The sequence below is a fragment of the Nycticebus coucang genome, chromosome 5, assembly GCF_027406575.1.
Source record: "Nycticebus coucang isolate mNycCou1 chromosome 5, mNycCou1.pri, whole genome shotgun sequence".
Taxonomy (NCBI): Eukaryota; Metazoa; Chordata; class Mammalia; order Primates; family Lorisidae; genus Nycticebus; species Nycticebus coucang.
The window spans coordinates 137695262-137711805 of NC_069784.1; the positions used below are offsets into that span (position 1 = coordinate 137695262).

Genomic DNA, 16544 nt, shown 5'->3' on the forward strand with positions numbered 1-16544 from the left:
TAAAAAACTTGCCCAAGATCATACAACCAGTAAGTGAGAAAAGACAGGAACAGACTGAATCCTGCCTTTCTCTGGCGTTCATGCTTTTCCCGAGGCCATGAATGGATGCAGGCTGTCACAAGGCAAGAAAAACAGACTTGGAAGCCGAAGAGCCAGGCATCTAATTGCTAAGCAAGAGTTTTGAGAATACAGTTTTTGCATTTTACAGAGGAATTGCCAAAATGTTTCTTTCCAGGTTGTAGATGTTAGTAGATAATATTAATGATCAACATTCATGGGTGACTTTCCAATATAGGAAACAGAGCTATTACTATTTAGACTTGGAGGAGAGAGAATTTGAGTTTACACTTGAACATGAAGGTAATATCCATGCTTTTCCTGCCCTTGTGTGAAACTTTGTATTTTCCCCAATCTTCAGTCCTTACAAGCTATTGCCTGATGGATGCAGTCAAGTGATTCAAACAACATTTGTAAATTTTGGTGGCTCTCTGCCGACTGACTTCCCAGTCATCTGAGTGGGACAGATGTAGGATCCATGCATTTGAACCTGTGGTCTAGAACTGGAGAAAAACTCGGAATTCCCGTGTGGGTTAGGGTAATTATGTCCAGGAATTGCTGGAAGTAAAGACACATTGGCTCTTTTCTCCCGAATAAAACACAGAGAATGACATGAAGGCAGATTGGTGACTAGGCATTACTCCTTTTTATTTATTTTATTATTTTGGTTTTTTGCAGTTTTTGGCTGGGGCTGGGTTTGAACCTACCACCTCAGGCATATGGGGCCGGTGCCCTACTCCTTTGAGCTACAGGCGCTGCCCCTCCTTTTTATTTTTTGTTGATAAAAAATTTATACTGGAAATAAAGATAGCTATCATTATTTTTTTTGGATAACCTTAATTCATCCTCATGGAAGCATTACAATTTACGGACGATGCTAATGGAAAGCTTTTTAGCCTAACTAGGCCGTTACCATCTCTGTAACTTCTCACCCTGCCCCCGAGGGAAAATTCATCTTGCAGAGCTTTTCGGGGAAGGATATTTCATGCACATGTTCTTTCCTTCTCTCCTGTCCCTTCCCTCCCATATTTCTCCATTACTTCTTTTGACCACTGTTCCATTAGTAGCATTAGGATTTTTATTTTCCTGATCCTTAGAAATGGGCTGGTAGAAATGGGCCCATCCACTCTGGTAATTTATCAAACAGTTTCTCTATCACAAAGGACATTTTTCCCTCTCTCTTGGGTTTCTGGCAGCTCATCTCACCTGCCAAAGGGACATTGAACACTTTACTCTTTTGAAGAGTTCAGATCAGAAGATTTCACCACATGCCTCTAAGATTTCACCTCATGAGAAATTCCCCTTCAAATCTGTGGTTTCACCTCTTCCCAGGACCTTTTGAATTCTGTAATGGCATCATGTGTTGGCCGTGCAGTTCGCCCCCTTTGAAGCATCTATAGATGCTTTTAGTCATGTTTTTTGAAAGGAAAAGGTTGGTGGTGATGGTGGGGGAAGGGCTGGAAATCCAGCAACAGCCGGAAGCTGATCTGTGAATAATTCAGGACACCCCACGGCCACCGCTAATACCAGGCCCCCAAGGCCGGAGCAAATATTAGCACTCTTATTTCTGGTCTCTGGGGAGGATGGTTGCAGCCAAAGAACTAGGAGCCTCTCCCCTGACAACACACTGTCTGGAGTGTGGTGGGCTTTCCCTGAACTCTGGCTGCAGGGTGGCATCCCCTGGAGGAAGGTGAATGGCACCGGCCCAGGCCCCTCCCAGGCCAGTGAGGTCAGAGCTTCTGATGTGGGGACAAGCAGAGGGACTCCCGGGCCTTCTCAGGTGATTTGGATGCATGTCCAGGGCTTGAGAGTCACAGCTGCAGGCCATGCTCCTTCTGGGCGTGTAACTGCAGTGAAGGTTCTGGAAAGAAGTGGAAGGCTTAAGGAGCACTTTCCTGTCCAGCCACACCAAACGCCCATCCTTGTTTTCCCCTTTTCATCTTAAGCCTTCAAGAGGCAGCTGTCCAGAGAGATGACAGAGGGTGGCCCAGGGCAGAACCATCTCTGAGTGTTGGATAGAAGCCAGCAGTGTAACGCCCCTCACACCCAGACACAGACAGGCCTCCCGTGGTGTACAGATACCTCTGGGTGTGCTGTAAACGGATAAATGGATCACCATTAAGAGGAGCATCATTTTTTTTCCTTTTTTGAGACTGAGTCTCACTCTGTCATCCTGGGTAGAGTGCCAAAGTGTCACAGCTCACAGCAACCTCAAACTCTTGGGCTCAGGTGATCCTGCTGCCTGAGCCTCTTGAGTAGCTGGGACTACAGGTGCCCACCACAAAGCCTGGCTAGTTTTTCTATTTTTAGTAGAGATGGGGTCTCATTCTTGCTCAGGCTGGTCTTTAACTCCTGAGCTCAAGGGATCCTCCCACCCCAGCCTCCCAGAGTGCTGGGATTACAGGCGGGAGCACCAGCAAGGAACATCTTATACACACAGGTTCTTAGCAGCTTCCTGGGGTTCTCACCACCAGTACACGTTCCATGGCAGCTCTGCCTTCCCTTCATCAGAAGGTTCCAGGTAGAGCACTTGGGTACAGTTCTCTCCCGTGACAGCTTTGTAGGCCTTCAGTGTAATGCCAACCTCCACCACCAGCTGAACCTGCCTGGCACTTGCAACTTACTCGGGGAAGCTGCAGTGTTCACACTTCTCTTGACATGCAGAGAAAAACCATGGGCTGAACAAAAGAGAACCAGCCTGGGAAAAAAGTGGAGAGAAGGAATATTAAAGTATAGAAGTCAAGGTGCCCACTTTGCTGTGCTGGAGAAAAGGAAGAGCAAAAACATCCCCGATGGAAGCACTTACTGATCTTCTGTGGCGTCCCTTCTCCCACCTTGACTAGGTGAGGCTGCCCAGGTGAAGGCGACCAGGGTGGAGTTGGGGGAGCAGCACATGGTGGGCTTAGTAGGAGCCGGCCCCACCTACAACTGGGAAAATAAAGCAAAAGGAAAAAAAGAAAAGAATGTTGATTTAAAAATCAGGAAGTCTGGTTCATTTGGTTATACTACCTCACGTTTGCTGAAGAGTCCATGAACCTGTGTAAATTCTGGATAGATGGGTGTAAAATTTCAGGAGAGAACATCAGGAGGCCGGGAGGACGGTATCCCTGTGCCGCGCTCCGAGGTTTCCTGCCCAGGTCTTTTCTTCCCCAATTCTTCATTACAAAAGAAAACAAGGTATCCATGGGCAAGGTGACGAGTTAAGAACAGGCCCTGATTCCAGATGAAGCTTCCAAATTATCTTGGAAGCTTGGTGGTAGAAAAGTTAGGAAGTACTAATGAGCAAAAAATCCCCAGCCTCCTCTTAAAAGTCCCCCTGACATTTTTCTTTCTCCCCAGCCCACCTTTGCAACCAAAGTGGGGTTATGTAATGGCCTGCTAATTTGTGCCCTGCTTTTATTTTTACTAAAAATACACATATATGTCTAGTTTTTATTTAACATTTATATTATATAATAAATATACTATTTGAAGGTTGTATAATATTCCACAACATTGGAGTATTATAATTCATTTAATTGCTTCTGGATTTTGGACATTTAGGTGGTCTAATTTTATTTTTTCAACTTTTTTTCTACTTCTTTTCTTTCTTTCTTTCTTTTTTTTTTATTAAATCATAGCTGTGTATATTAATGTGATCATGGGGCACCATACACTGGTTTTATAGACCATTTGACACATTTTCATCACACTGGTTAACGCAGCCTTCCTGGCATTTTCTCAGTTACTGTGTTAAGACATTTATATTCTACATTTACTAAGTTTCACATGTACCCTTGTAAGATGCACCATAGGTGTAATCCCACCTATCACCCTCTCTCTGCCCATCCTCCCCCCTCCCTCACCTCCCTCTCCCCCTTCCCCATATTCTTAGGTTATAACTGGGTTATAGCTTTCATATGAAAGCCATAAATTAGTTTCATAGTAGGGCTGAGTACATTGGATACTTTTTCTTCCATTCTTGAGATACTTTACTAAGAAGAATATGTTCTAGCTCCATCCATGTAAACATGAAAGGGGTAAAGTCTCCATCTTTCTTTAAGGCTGCATAATATTCCATGGTGTACATATACCACAATTGATTAATCCATTCGTAGATCGATGGGCACTTGGGCTTTTTCCATGACTTAGCAATTATGAATTGGGCTGCAATAAACATTCTGGTACAAATATCTTTGTTATGATGTGATTTTTGGTCTTCTCAGTATATACCTAGTAGAGGAATCATAGGATTGAATGGCAGATCTATTTTTAGATCTCTAAGTGTTCTCCAAACATCTTTCCAAAAGGAATGTATGAATTTGCATTCCCACCAGCAGTGTAGAAGTGTTCCCCTTTCTCCACATGCACGCCAACATCTCTGGTCTTGGGATTTTGTGCTATGGGCTAATCTTACAGGAGTTAGATGATATCTCAAAGTAGTTTTGATTTGCATTTCTCTGATGATTAAGGATGATGAGCATTTTTTTTTCTACTTCTAATGTTCTACAGCGCACATACTTTAGCTAGATATCTCAGCACACCCAGCAGTGTGCTAAAAAGTGTTTCTACAGCTCCAGGAACAACAAAAATTCCTGATTGTAGTCCTTCCTGATTGTCTCTGGTGTCCCTTTTCCTACCTTGACCACGGGAGTGCCGAAGAGAGAGCCTTGAACATGGAATTGGGGAGAAATCTCACAACTGGCTCCTATAAACCTATTTATGAGCTGGCTCTGGAACACAAGGAGGACCATCCATGCTAATATTTTATAGTAAATTCCTAATGGTAGAGTTTCGGGGCCAAGGTATGAATCTTGCAACATATTTTTATATGTTTTGTCCTATTGCCTTCCAGAAATATCAAAATTTCTACTTCCATCAGGAGCATGTGAGGCTATTCTGAAGAGTCTGATTCCTCAAGTGCCTGTGTGTCCCCAGATGGAAGGAGCTGCCTCACCAGGCAACAAAGCTCTGTCTTTGGGGGTCTTTTCACTTAAGCCAGACACCAACCAGTGAGCTACGCATTTACATACTAAGGGCCTTCGGAGTGAATGTACTAGATGTCTCTCAACTCTGAGATTTTAGGAAAAGTTAAATAACAAAACAGCAACAGCAAAGGAGATGGCAGAAGGCGAGTCACGATGCCTGTAAACATCAGAGAAGATGAAACTGGTGTGTGCGGGCCTGGCTGGGACAGGAGGAGCAAGCACGCTCCCAGAGGGAAGGAGGCATTAGCTGCCTTTAGCTTCCTGTGTCCTCATCAATTCCAGTTTGATTTCAGGAGCGTGGACACTTCGCACCAACCACAGACCGGAGAGAGGCAGGAGACAGCCACCCCAGAACTCGAAGAGAAGCTGTTTCTGCCGGGTGCTCTTTGAAGGCTGCCTTTGCCTGTCGCGTGTGTGTGTGTGTGTGTGTGTGTGTGTGTGTGTGTGTGTGTGTGTGTGTGTGTGTGTGTGTGTGTGTGTGTGTGTGTGTGTGTGTGTGTGTGTGTGTGTGTGTGTGTGTGTGTGTGTGTGTGTGTGTGTGTGTGTGTGTGTGTGTGTGTGTGTGTGTGTGTGTGTGTGTGTGTGTGTGTGTGTGTGTGTGTGTGTGTGTGTGTGTTAATTTTCCAGAATGGAATCCCTGCCTGTGTTTATGGCCATTTTTTCTCAGCCGACCTCCTACCTGACTATCTTCCCTGCTGCCTCCATTAGGAATACAAAAATCCCGAATTGTAAAATTGTAATTCGCCTCTCCATTGTTACACCAAACGTGGCTGATGGACGGAGGTGTGTGATACCAATTAGATCAGCTGCCTGATTCCTGGCCTGGGATTCGACTTTTGTGCAATTCGTTTGCGTTGTACAACCCGAATATCAGATAACATTAAGGTTTACATTCTCCGTAGAACACTGTCCCAGGAATTTATTGATGTTTGCAGCATCTGATCGCTCTGCAGCCAGAGAAGGCCAAGAGGAGAATCTCATATTTTTCCTGTTGACCTTTGGAAAGGAGCGTCCTGTGACTTCCTCCATAAAGCCCATGACCTTCAAGCATCTAAATCTTCAACTTTTCCACAAATTATGCCGCACCCCCCTCCCCCAATGTTTTCTTTAACAGATATTAGAATGGCATCAGTGTTTGCTTTCGCTGAGAAAAAGAAGAGTCCAGGGAGAGAGAGCAGCTGCTAGGGAGCGCAGGGCCCTCCCTCCATACCACCTTCCCCTCACATGTGAGGCAGCAGGCTGGGAATGCTTTCAAATGAGACAGGAAACAGTTTAGGGTAAGAAATGCTTTTAAAAAATCATTCTCACGCCAATGAAATCTCAGATCTTGCAATTTTGTTTGTTTTCTTCCTTCTCAGCTGTTTCCCTTTGAAGTCAAAGACTGCTATTTCTTTGTGCTAGCAGAGCACAGCTGTGACTGGTCCATCATGGTTTATTTTAAGACAAGAAAAGAAGCCAAGCAAAGAAACACCTATTGTTATTTGTCTTCCATTAGCAAAATTCAAACGCACCCGGTCTTGTTCCAATATGCAGATGACGGGTCTAGACGTCCAGCCTGGGGTGCCGCCCCGATGGCCGGGCTCCTTGGGAGGCTCCTGGCCGGCCCTTCCTCAGGCCTCCCGACCGCAGCGCAGGCTGACTTTGTTTGTTATCCTTTCTGTTGTTCATGCTCCTTGTCCTCCCTCAGTTCGGGCTTTCTTCCTTTGGATCTGAAAGATTACAATTGCTTCCTAATAAGTGTTCTTTAGAATCTGTATCTCTGACCAATCCTTCCTGCATACCACAGCCAGAGAAATCCTGAAAAGTCATATAAATGATATCACGTCTCTAAAATCTTCATGAGCTCCCAGTTCCCCTGGGATAAATTCTAAGTCCATTATTTACCACTTAATGTATTTCTTATTAACCTCTATCTGCATTTCCAGCCTTATCTCCCAGTTGTCTTTCTGGGTCACTTCCCTGCCACTAAATTAAGTGCTCCAGCTAAACAGCCTATTGCCAAGACCAGAAGCCAAGTCCGTGTCCACCGTGACGTCCGGGAGGGATTGCCCGGGAACCCTTTCCTTGCTCTGAGTTAGAGCTCTTCCTATTTGTATCATGCCCAGATCGTCAGGATTGATGGAGGCGTTAGCTATTGTTGTCCTATCTTCCAGCTTTACAGAGGAGAGGACTAACAGTCAGGGGTGAAGGGAGTTACTCAGAGCCACCAGTGACAATAAGAGCTACTGTTTATTGACTGTTTTCATCTGTGTCTGGCAAAGGTTAAAGACACTGCCCGGAGTTATCTCTGCGACCTCATGCTATTCACAAGGAACTTCAGGCACGGGGAGGTTAAGTCACTTGTAGCTTACCTGGTCAGAATCAAGCCAAGGTTCATACCCCAATGCCAGTGGCTTCACTCACAGCCGTCTTTCTGCCCGTGACCCTGGCCATATATTATTTTATTATATTTGTGGATATTTCTTGTTTAATAGACTATAATTGTAAGCTTCTGAATGGTACAGACTTTCCCTTACAAGCCTATGGACCCCACGGAATGGATCTGTAATAACTACGTGAGCGTTACAGAGGCATCTTGAAATCTGGAGAAGAGGCTGACGAGGATGTGACGGTGCCCCCGCCGGGGGCCGTGCTCCCTGTGCGCAGACACCCTGGCAACTGATGCCTTTCTTTCAAACATGAGTTTAGTCTCATCACCTATCTCTGTCTCTGCCTGACACATTCCCTCACCCTGTCTACCTTACATCTGTCACACGGGGTGTTCTGCCAGAATTCTGCTCCTGTTTCTACAAATCCTGCACCTTGCCCCTTAACAAGCACAAGAGTTCAAAGACGGCAAGACGCCGTCCCTCTGCTTCTGCCCCCATGTCACAGAGTCTGCTGCTCGTCCCCGTTACCAGCCTGAGAACTCATCTCTCCTCAGACCCACCTTAGTGCATTTTGAATAAACACACTGGTTCCATCTTCCTAATGAGACTCTGAAATTGATGGGAACCAAGAAGAAACTATCTCTGCCCTGCGGGATTGTGCGATCTGTTTAGAGGTGCGAGGGTTGGGAGAAGATTGGTCATTTTTTCCAGAGCAACACACGCATATACACACATGCGCACACACACACACATATGCACACACACGTGCGCACACACACATATGCACACACACACATGCACACACACACTGCATCATTTAGTTCTCACAGTAAGTCTGTAGGTGGGTATTTTTATCCATCACTCACCCAGGTCACACTGCAGCTAAGAGGTGGGAGCAGGATTTTGACTCACCGCTGGCTCTGAAACCCACGTGCTGCTCTGCCTGCTTCCCTCAGGCCTAATTGGTGCCCACATAGGACCGAGGGCCACGCTGGCCCCTGGGCTGCTGGGACGCTGCTGTGCCAGTGTGGAGAGGCTGGCAGCAAGTTTGGGAGGTTAATGATATTCACAGTGAAACGATCTTTGAGTTTACAGTTGACCAGCAAAGGAGGTGGTGGTCACCAGGATTGAGTATGGGTCTGATCAGAATAATTCATGCCGGCTGGGTGCCTGTAGCTCAGTGGCTAGGGCACCAGCCACATACACTGGAGCTGGCAGGTTTGAATCCAGCCTGGGCCCACCAAACAACAATGACAACTACAACCAAAAAATAGCTGGGTGTTGTGGCGGGCGCCTGTAGTCCCAGCTACTTGGGAGGCTGAGGTAAGAGAATCGCTTAAGCCCAAGAGCCTGAGATTGCTGTGAGCTATGATGCTACAGCACTCTACCGAGGGTGACAGGTAACATAGTGAGACTCTGTCTCAAAAAAAACAAAACGAAAAGAGTAAGTCATGACAAATTAACCTCTTTTCATCTTGTGAAGTGTGGGCCAGTCTGAGAAATTCCAGGAACATCATGTGACTAGAGCTTTTCGGAGAATTTAGCAAATTTCTGTGATGACTTTGTAAACACATAAAGAGGAGGATATCAGTGGGCTGGGGAACTTTCTGGATCTTTCTCAGGTAAAGGCGATGGCCCCTCAAGGCTCTCATAATGTTCCAACCTTCCCATGGACTTTTTGGCAGACCACACATCTCTCACTCTCTCCGAAGCCTCCCTTGTTTAACTGAGAAGACTTTCCTTAAAGGAGGCTAGAATCCAACCCCAGGATGTAACTGCTTGGCTATGTTCTTTAGTAACATGCCTGCAGGTGTGTTTCCTCAGTTTCTCCTAAAAATTTGTTGTTGCTGTTACTGTTATCGTTATTGTTTAATTACATAAATTATAAGGGAAATGACCTTTGAATTTTGGAAGAAAATCAAAATTTAAATAGCGTGGCAAATGTCGCTGGCAGCTCATCTGTCCATGGCACTTTTACTGCCTGCACTCCTGACTGGTAGGGGAAGAACTGCGCAAATCAAATTTGGAACTTTCTGGAACTTAGGGCTAGTATTAGAAGCAGGGAACATGTCTTTTGTGTGTAAAAATGTTACAAGGCTTTTGCTTCTTTCTTCTTTGGATATTCTTTTTAATTGTGCGGATGTTTTCATTACTCTGCCTGCTTAACATTTAAAAAGACATGTCTGTAAATTCATTTCACGTTGAAGAGCACATTATACTAGTAACCATCTTACAGTAACTAAAACAACATAACCCGGACACACTGTGCATACTCGATACATGTTTATTGAATTAAATAGAATAATGTTAGTTAATATATTTACTTCAACTTCAGAGAACTCATTTTTTTGTTTATAAGTATTTCTAATTTCCTTTTTGCGGTTTAGAGAATTGCAGTTCAATGTATATTAATAGTTTGTCTTTATATTTTGACGTTACACATGACAGATATTGTTCTAAAAATTCTGAAACCATGTATTAGGAAGAAATGAAGTTGAAGATTTAAAGAGAAAAGTCTTTTTACCCAATTCAGCTAGTTAAATCCTGAAAGTGGAACATTTAATTATTTTATTGTTTTTATGTCTCAGCTGAGTCTTAAATAATCATGGAACAAACACTCCATACTATTTTATTAAGAAATAAATAGCTATTCTCTAAGCAGGAGAAAAACACAATAAAATAGAATATTTCATTGCTGTGATAAAGAAGCTAATAACCCTACATAATGAAGCATGGAAAGGCTACTTGTTATAGAATGGAAGTGTAGCAGACCTTGGGCAGTCTTGATGGGCTCATCCAGATGGAAAAATGCCTGGACAGAGGCATTCCAGGGGAGAAAACGGCACCTGCAGGAAACAGGTGCACATGGTCACATATCCCATGCTTTCTGTTCTCTGTGCACATAAACTCATTTTTGAATCAGGGGCACAATGATTGACTAAGAAACATTAAAAATAATCCTGATTTCACATTAATAGAAAGAAATCAACTCTGAGTTTAAAGTGAACTAATTATTTTGCTTGTAAAGCCTAAGTAACTCAAGAATTTGGGTGATGAGTTTAGAACTCATATGATGAGTTCTAAAATTTTGACATTTATGTTACTAAAGGTGATTTATTCTATCAGAACAGATCCTTTTGTTGAATCTTTTGCCAAATTTGGGCAGTTTTCAGTCATTATTTCTTTAATTCCTCCTGCCTCCTTCTCTTTTTCTCTCCTGGAGACTCCAGTTGCATGTATGCATTGTATTTATATATTATTATTCCACCGATGTCTGAGGTTTTGTTTATGTTTCTTCAGTTTTTTTCCTCTCAGTTACTCATATTGAATAATTTTTATCTACAAGTTCACTGAATCTTCTACCATTTCTAATCTGTTATTAATCCAATTCCATTTGGTTTTCATTTTAGTTATATTTTTCGGCTCAGGAATTTGCTTCATTGAACAATTTCTATCTCTCTTCTGAGATGACAATCTGTTAGTTCATTGTGAGAATGTTTTCCTTGAGTCCCTGAACATGTTTGTGCTAATCACAACATCCAGGTTATCAGGGAATCATTTTCTCGACTGCTTTTTCCTCTTGCGTTCTGGTCAATATTCCAATTCCTTCTTAGATCCAGTGATTTTTAATTGTGGCTAGGACATAATAATATGTTACAGAGAGTGTGGGTATTGTTCTGTTCATCTGAAGAGTATTGAATTTTGTTCTCATTAACAGTAAATTTACCTGCACTCAAACTGTAAACTCCATCTCCCCTGTAGTGGGTGGAAACTGAAATTTCGGCTCTATTATTCCAGTTGCTGTTTTCTCCTGGTAATTGTTGGGATCCACCTGTGAATATATAGCTTAGGAGCCAGGGTTTATATCCACCCCCCATCTCTTTCTCTTCCAGGATTTCCCCCCATATTTGCAGCTGCTCTGCCATCCATCTGCCCTGTCCTCTGACACTTTCAGTTAGCAAGCTCACAAAAGGCGTGGATGTGGGGATATCCTTGGGCAAAAAGCAGCAGACTCACAGATCTTACCTGTCAATACTTCTCTTTATCAGTGCTAACCTCTCTTCTGCTTTCTGCCTGATTTTGGTCATTCCCAGTGCCTCATTTATTTTATTTTTTTTTTAAACATTGTGCCCGTATTTTAAAATTCTTTTTGTAGGAGGTTTGTCTGATGAAGTGACTCCACCACTATCTCCTTGAATCAAATTTTGGTGACTCAGAATGGCTCCATAACCTGGACAAGACGCCTTGAAGATGGGAGCAGTTTAAGTGCAGCACTAACCAAGGTGCAGAGGGTTGCAGTGAAGAGACGCTGGAGTGAAAAGTGACTTCCCTAATCTTCTTTAAAGTAGACTCTTAAAGGGCTAAACTCAAGACATTTAAAGCATTCATGTTTGCGATCATTTTTCAATTTTTATCTAATACATATTTACAGAAAACATATGTAAAATTTGCATTGTGAATATTTAAAATGAGTCTAATATGGAAGAATACTCTCAAGGAACTCAAACCCAGACACCACAGGAGGATACATCAAAACTGTGGCCGTGGACAAAGCCAGGTGACGGGCAGGACATTTCCGTAATCCTTCCTTTGCCACTGAATGTTCTTTGCCACTGGAACAGAGAGTGTCTTGAAATCTGGTCTAAGTGAAAGTCCTCAAGGAAAAGGTAAACAGCACGATTTTAGGTAGCTACATTCTAGGGGAACATAGAAAGTGATATAGATCACTGTTTAAAACAGGAACTATTATAGAAATTGTATTTTCTGCACAATGAGAAATTCTTTAGACTCAATTAAGCAGCAATATTCTCTTACACTTTATAAAGACCATGACTTTCAGCACTGGTGAATGAGGTAAGATAAATGCTGGGGACCGAGGAGGGAGCATGGTAGTCTTCTGAGGCAAAATACTCCAGGAGTGCAAATGTCCTGGACTGTACAGATAATGTGTGATCTTCCAGCAGCTGCGGTGGAAGATCGTCTACCAGTTCTGGGTGATAGGATGTGCACAGGTTCAGTCTTACCTGGTACTACCAGACGGTTCTCCAAAGTGGTTGTGCAGATTCACACACCAGCCAATCCTGGGGGTTCTGCTTGTTCCATGTCCTTGCCAACTCGGTATAGTGGCTCTTTTCAGTTTTAGCCTTTCTGGTGTCCGTGTAGTAGTATAGAGAGTCCAGTTTTACTCTGCATGTCTTTGATGAATGGATGGCTAAGGACATTTTGTATTTTCATGGAAAATTTGTCTATCCTCTTTTGAGAAGGCTTTTGCCTGTCTTTCGGTTTGGCTAGCTGGCTCTTTCTTTTCGACTCAGAGTTCTTTGTATCGTATTTAAATGGAGTCACACAGCGACGAGGAATTCAGTGTACCACCAAATTAGAACCTGCCCCAATCCTCAACTATTCCTGAGGACTCACTGGAAGTTTTTTACAGTGGCAGTGGAAGTGTATTTCTCCCACTTGTGTTGGGTCTCTTAGGCAGGACCAGACGAAAGATTAGGTGAGAGAAGGGAGTCTCGGTAGAATACCTCCTTCTGCCGTTCCTGCTTGCCCTGAACCAATGAGCAGGTAGTGTTAACCTGTGTGCTTAGTTGAGAATGTTTGTCCCAGTGATTAGATTGGGACCCACAACCTCTTGAATAAGCTATTGGCTGGCAATATTAAAAAATGTCCTGCACAAAAGCTGAACAGTAGGGAAAAGAAAATCTCCCATGTCTCACAAAGAGTTGGAAAATCCTAGAAGTTAAAGGACATTTGGATGTCAGCTTGTCTAGATGAAAGTTTATCTTGACAGCAGCCCTCACAGATGGTGGCCCCAGCTGTGCCCATCCACTTTTAGCAACAGAAGCCCAATTCTTCAATTTCCAAAGCAAACTGACCCATTATTGGTCACCTCTAGTTCTGAGAAAAGTCTTATCTCTGGTCATGTGCAATGCGCCTCTTTGTTGCTCCCACTCACTGACTTTAGAGCCCCCCTTGCAGGAATACGTACTCAGGGCACCTGCGTTCTCTTTCTTACAAGAGTTCTTCACATATTTAAAGATGGCCACTATGTCATCATGTCTCTTCTTAATTTTTTCTTTAAAGTAAAATAAAAGACTAACTTCCTTGAAAGAAATATCTTTAAGCAGTGAAAAAAAAAATAATGCTATAATCAAAGAATGCACTAAAATCGAAGGTGAGTAATTTATTCAGGATATTTTCTTGTTCATCCTTCATTTTCCCTTTTGTTTATTTTCCCTCTTATTAAACAGTGATTACTAAGTGGCTCCTGGTAGGCTTATTAAAACACTTAACTTCCTTTCTTACAGGTGACGTCCCTCATTTTGTAGACTAGATTCCTGCCTGCCTGCCAACACCTGCTGTTACCTTCTTCGCCTCCTTTTTATTAAAGCTGACAGGATAGTCTTGCGGTGGGAACTTTTCAGTGTGTGACCCTGGTGAATAGCAAAGCCCTGTTTGAATTTCACTTCTGCATGTGTTGTTTGTATTTTAAGGTGATTTTCAAAACTCTTGTAATGTGGTGTCTTTTCTCATTAACACGAGGAACTGTCATTCAAAATTTTGTTTCCTGGAATGTGAGAAGTCACACGCAGCTGTCCTGAACATACTGTGTGTTTCTCCCTTTAAGACAGCAGTTCTCAACCTGTGGGTCACAACCCTCAGGAACTGTATTAAAGGGCTGTGGCATGAGGAAGGTTGAGAACCTCTGCTTTAAGAGAAGAGAAGGGAAAAAATAAGAAAGAGATTTGTTGATCCATTGAGAAGTTCTTTTTTAGTCTTGAAATTTACTGTGCATGTGCCTTTATTCATTCAATAACTAATAAATATTTATGAAGTGCCTACTTGATGTCAGATGCCCTGCTAAAGTGCTGAGGATACAATGGGGAAAATTGCCCTCGTGAGCTTTCCTGCTGGGTGGGAAGACATGAAAGCAGGTACAGCTCTGAACTCTCTCAACGTGCCCAGTGGCAAGTGCTGAAGAACAGTAGCCGTTCCTGCTGCTGCTGTTACTATGACTAGTACTGTTACCGGTATCCCTGCTGCTGCTGTTACTATGACTAGTACTGTTACCGGTATCCCTGCTGCTGCTGTTACTATGACTAGTACTGTTACCAGTATCCCTGCTGCTGCTGTTACTATGACTAGTACTGTTACCGGTATCCCTGCTGCTGCTGTTACTATGACTAGTACTGTTACCGGTATCCCTGCTGCTGCTGTTACTATGACTAGTACTGTTACCGGTATCCCTGCTGCTGCTGTTACTATGACTAGTACTGTTACGGGTATCCCTGCTGCTGCTGTTACTATGACTAGTACTGTTACCGGTATCCCTGCTGCTGCTGTTACTATGACTAGTACTGTTACCGGTATCCCTGCTGCTGCTGTTACTATGACTAGTACTGTTACCGGTATCCCTGCTGCTGCTGTTACTATGACTAGTACTGTTACCCGTATCCCTGCTGCTGCTGTTACTATGACTAGTACTGTTACCGGTATCCCTACTGCTGCTGTTACTGTGACTAGTACTGTTCCCAGTATCTCTACTGCCGCTGTTACTATAACTAGTACTGTTCCTAGTATCCCACTGCTGCTGTTACTGCTCTGGTACTGTTACTAATATCCCTGCTACTGCTGTTACTGCTACTGGTACCGTTACTAGTTTCCCTACTGCTGATGTTACTATGACTAGTACTGTTACTAGTATCCCTACTGCTGATATTACTGCAACTACTCCTTTTACTAGTATCTCTACTGCTGTTAGTGCTACTTGTACTGTTACTAGTATCAGTACTTCTGGTACTGCTATTACGGTCACTGCCACTACTGTTACCACTCCTGCTGGCTATTACCCTGCTGCGACTATTACTACTGCTACTGTGGCTGCTACTTACTGCTTCTTACTATTACTATTCCTGCTGCTTTATTCTTAGTGCTACTGCCGTCATTACCACTAATACTATTACTACTGCTGCTGCGTCTATTCCCACTGCTATGACTACCTCATCTCTAGCTTAGCCCTGCTACTGAGCCACTATGTGGCCCTGGACACATTACTTAATCTACTTGGATCTTTTCCTCCCAAATAAAATTAGAGAAGATTGAACTAGGTACCTATTTCTGTCTGCAAGATGGCAATAAGTGTGTTACTCAAAGAAAATTAACAAACAAAAATGGAGAGAAAGATCAGTGTACAAATATTTAGGGGAATGTAAAACAAAGTTTGCTTATGGAAGAATTTTCCTTTAATGCATTAGTATGTGTTGTGAATTTCTAAGAGTATGCACCAAACGTGGCTACCAAATACTGTTTGTTTTTTCCTGGTATTTCTTGGTATTAACAGAACCGGCTTCTCAGGAGGCAGGGAGCGTACTTCCCCCTCAGTACTGAGCTGCATGATTCCACCAGTGCTTTCCACCTTCGGGGTGCTGTGGCTCAACAGTATCCTATGATCTCCCAGCCTGAGGGTAACTGCACAGCCAGTGTGTGAGATCAGTTAATGACTAATAGTGCCCCCTTATCTATAGAAACATTTCCCACTTTGAGTGATAAACTGCATGTCCACCTTACTTAATGCAGTGATCTTAACTCACAGAATCCCTTGATACAAAATATTCATTAAATATTGAATAACAGGAATGTCTTCTCGTAGTATTGACTCCTCCCAACTGATCACCACCAATTTCCTTTACGTGAGTCTATGTTTAACTAGAGAATGATGAATAGAGTTATATTTTGCTGGCTGTGGGTAGAATGGTATTTATCACACATCTGCTGGATACCCAGCCCCTTGACAGTGCTATGACATTTAAAACGTCTGGGGCATGATCCTAGCCTTCAAGGAGCATAAAATCTGTTATTTTTAGATTGTGGCATGTGTTTGGCAAAGCATTTTATCATGTAATAAATGTATAAATTAAGCAGCAATCCCATAATGGTTAGTTATATTTATCATCTCTACTTTTTCTTTTCTTTTTTTTTTTAAATCAGGGGAAAGCGCGAATGCAGTGTCCCATTACCACAAATTATGCAGTTGAGTTTCCCACATTCGGGGAAATTGCAGGGGTCAGAACATCCCGAGTGCCATGGATAAGCCTCACCCTGGGAAAACCACCTTTGTGATTGCGGTATCTCCCCACCAGGTTTTTTT

General features: G+C 43.1%; 1 non-coding gene across 1 annotated transcript; it reads right to left on the reverse strand.

The window, feature by feature from the left end:
• Positions 1-16381: 16381 nt before the first annotated feature.
• Positions 16382-16544, reverse strand: LOC128587109 (U1 spliceosomal RNA). Its single transcript, XR_008380523.1, has one exon. It is a non-coding gene; the product is annotated as a U1 spliceosomal RNA (small nuclear RNA).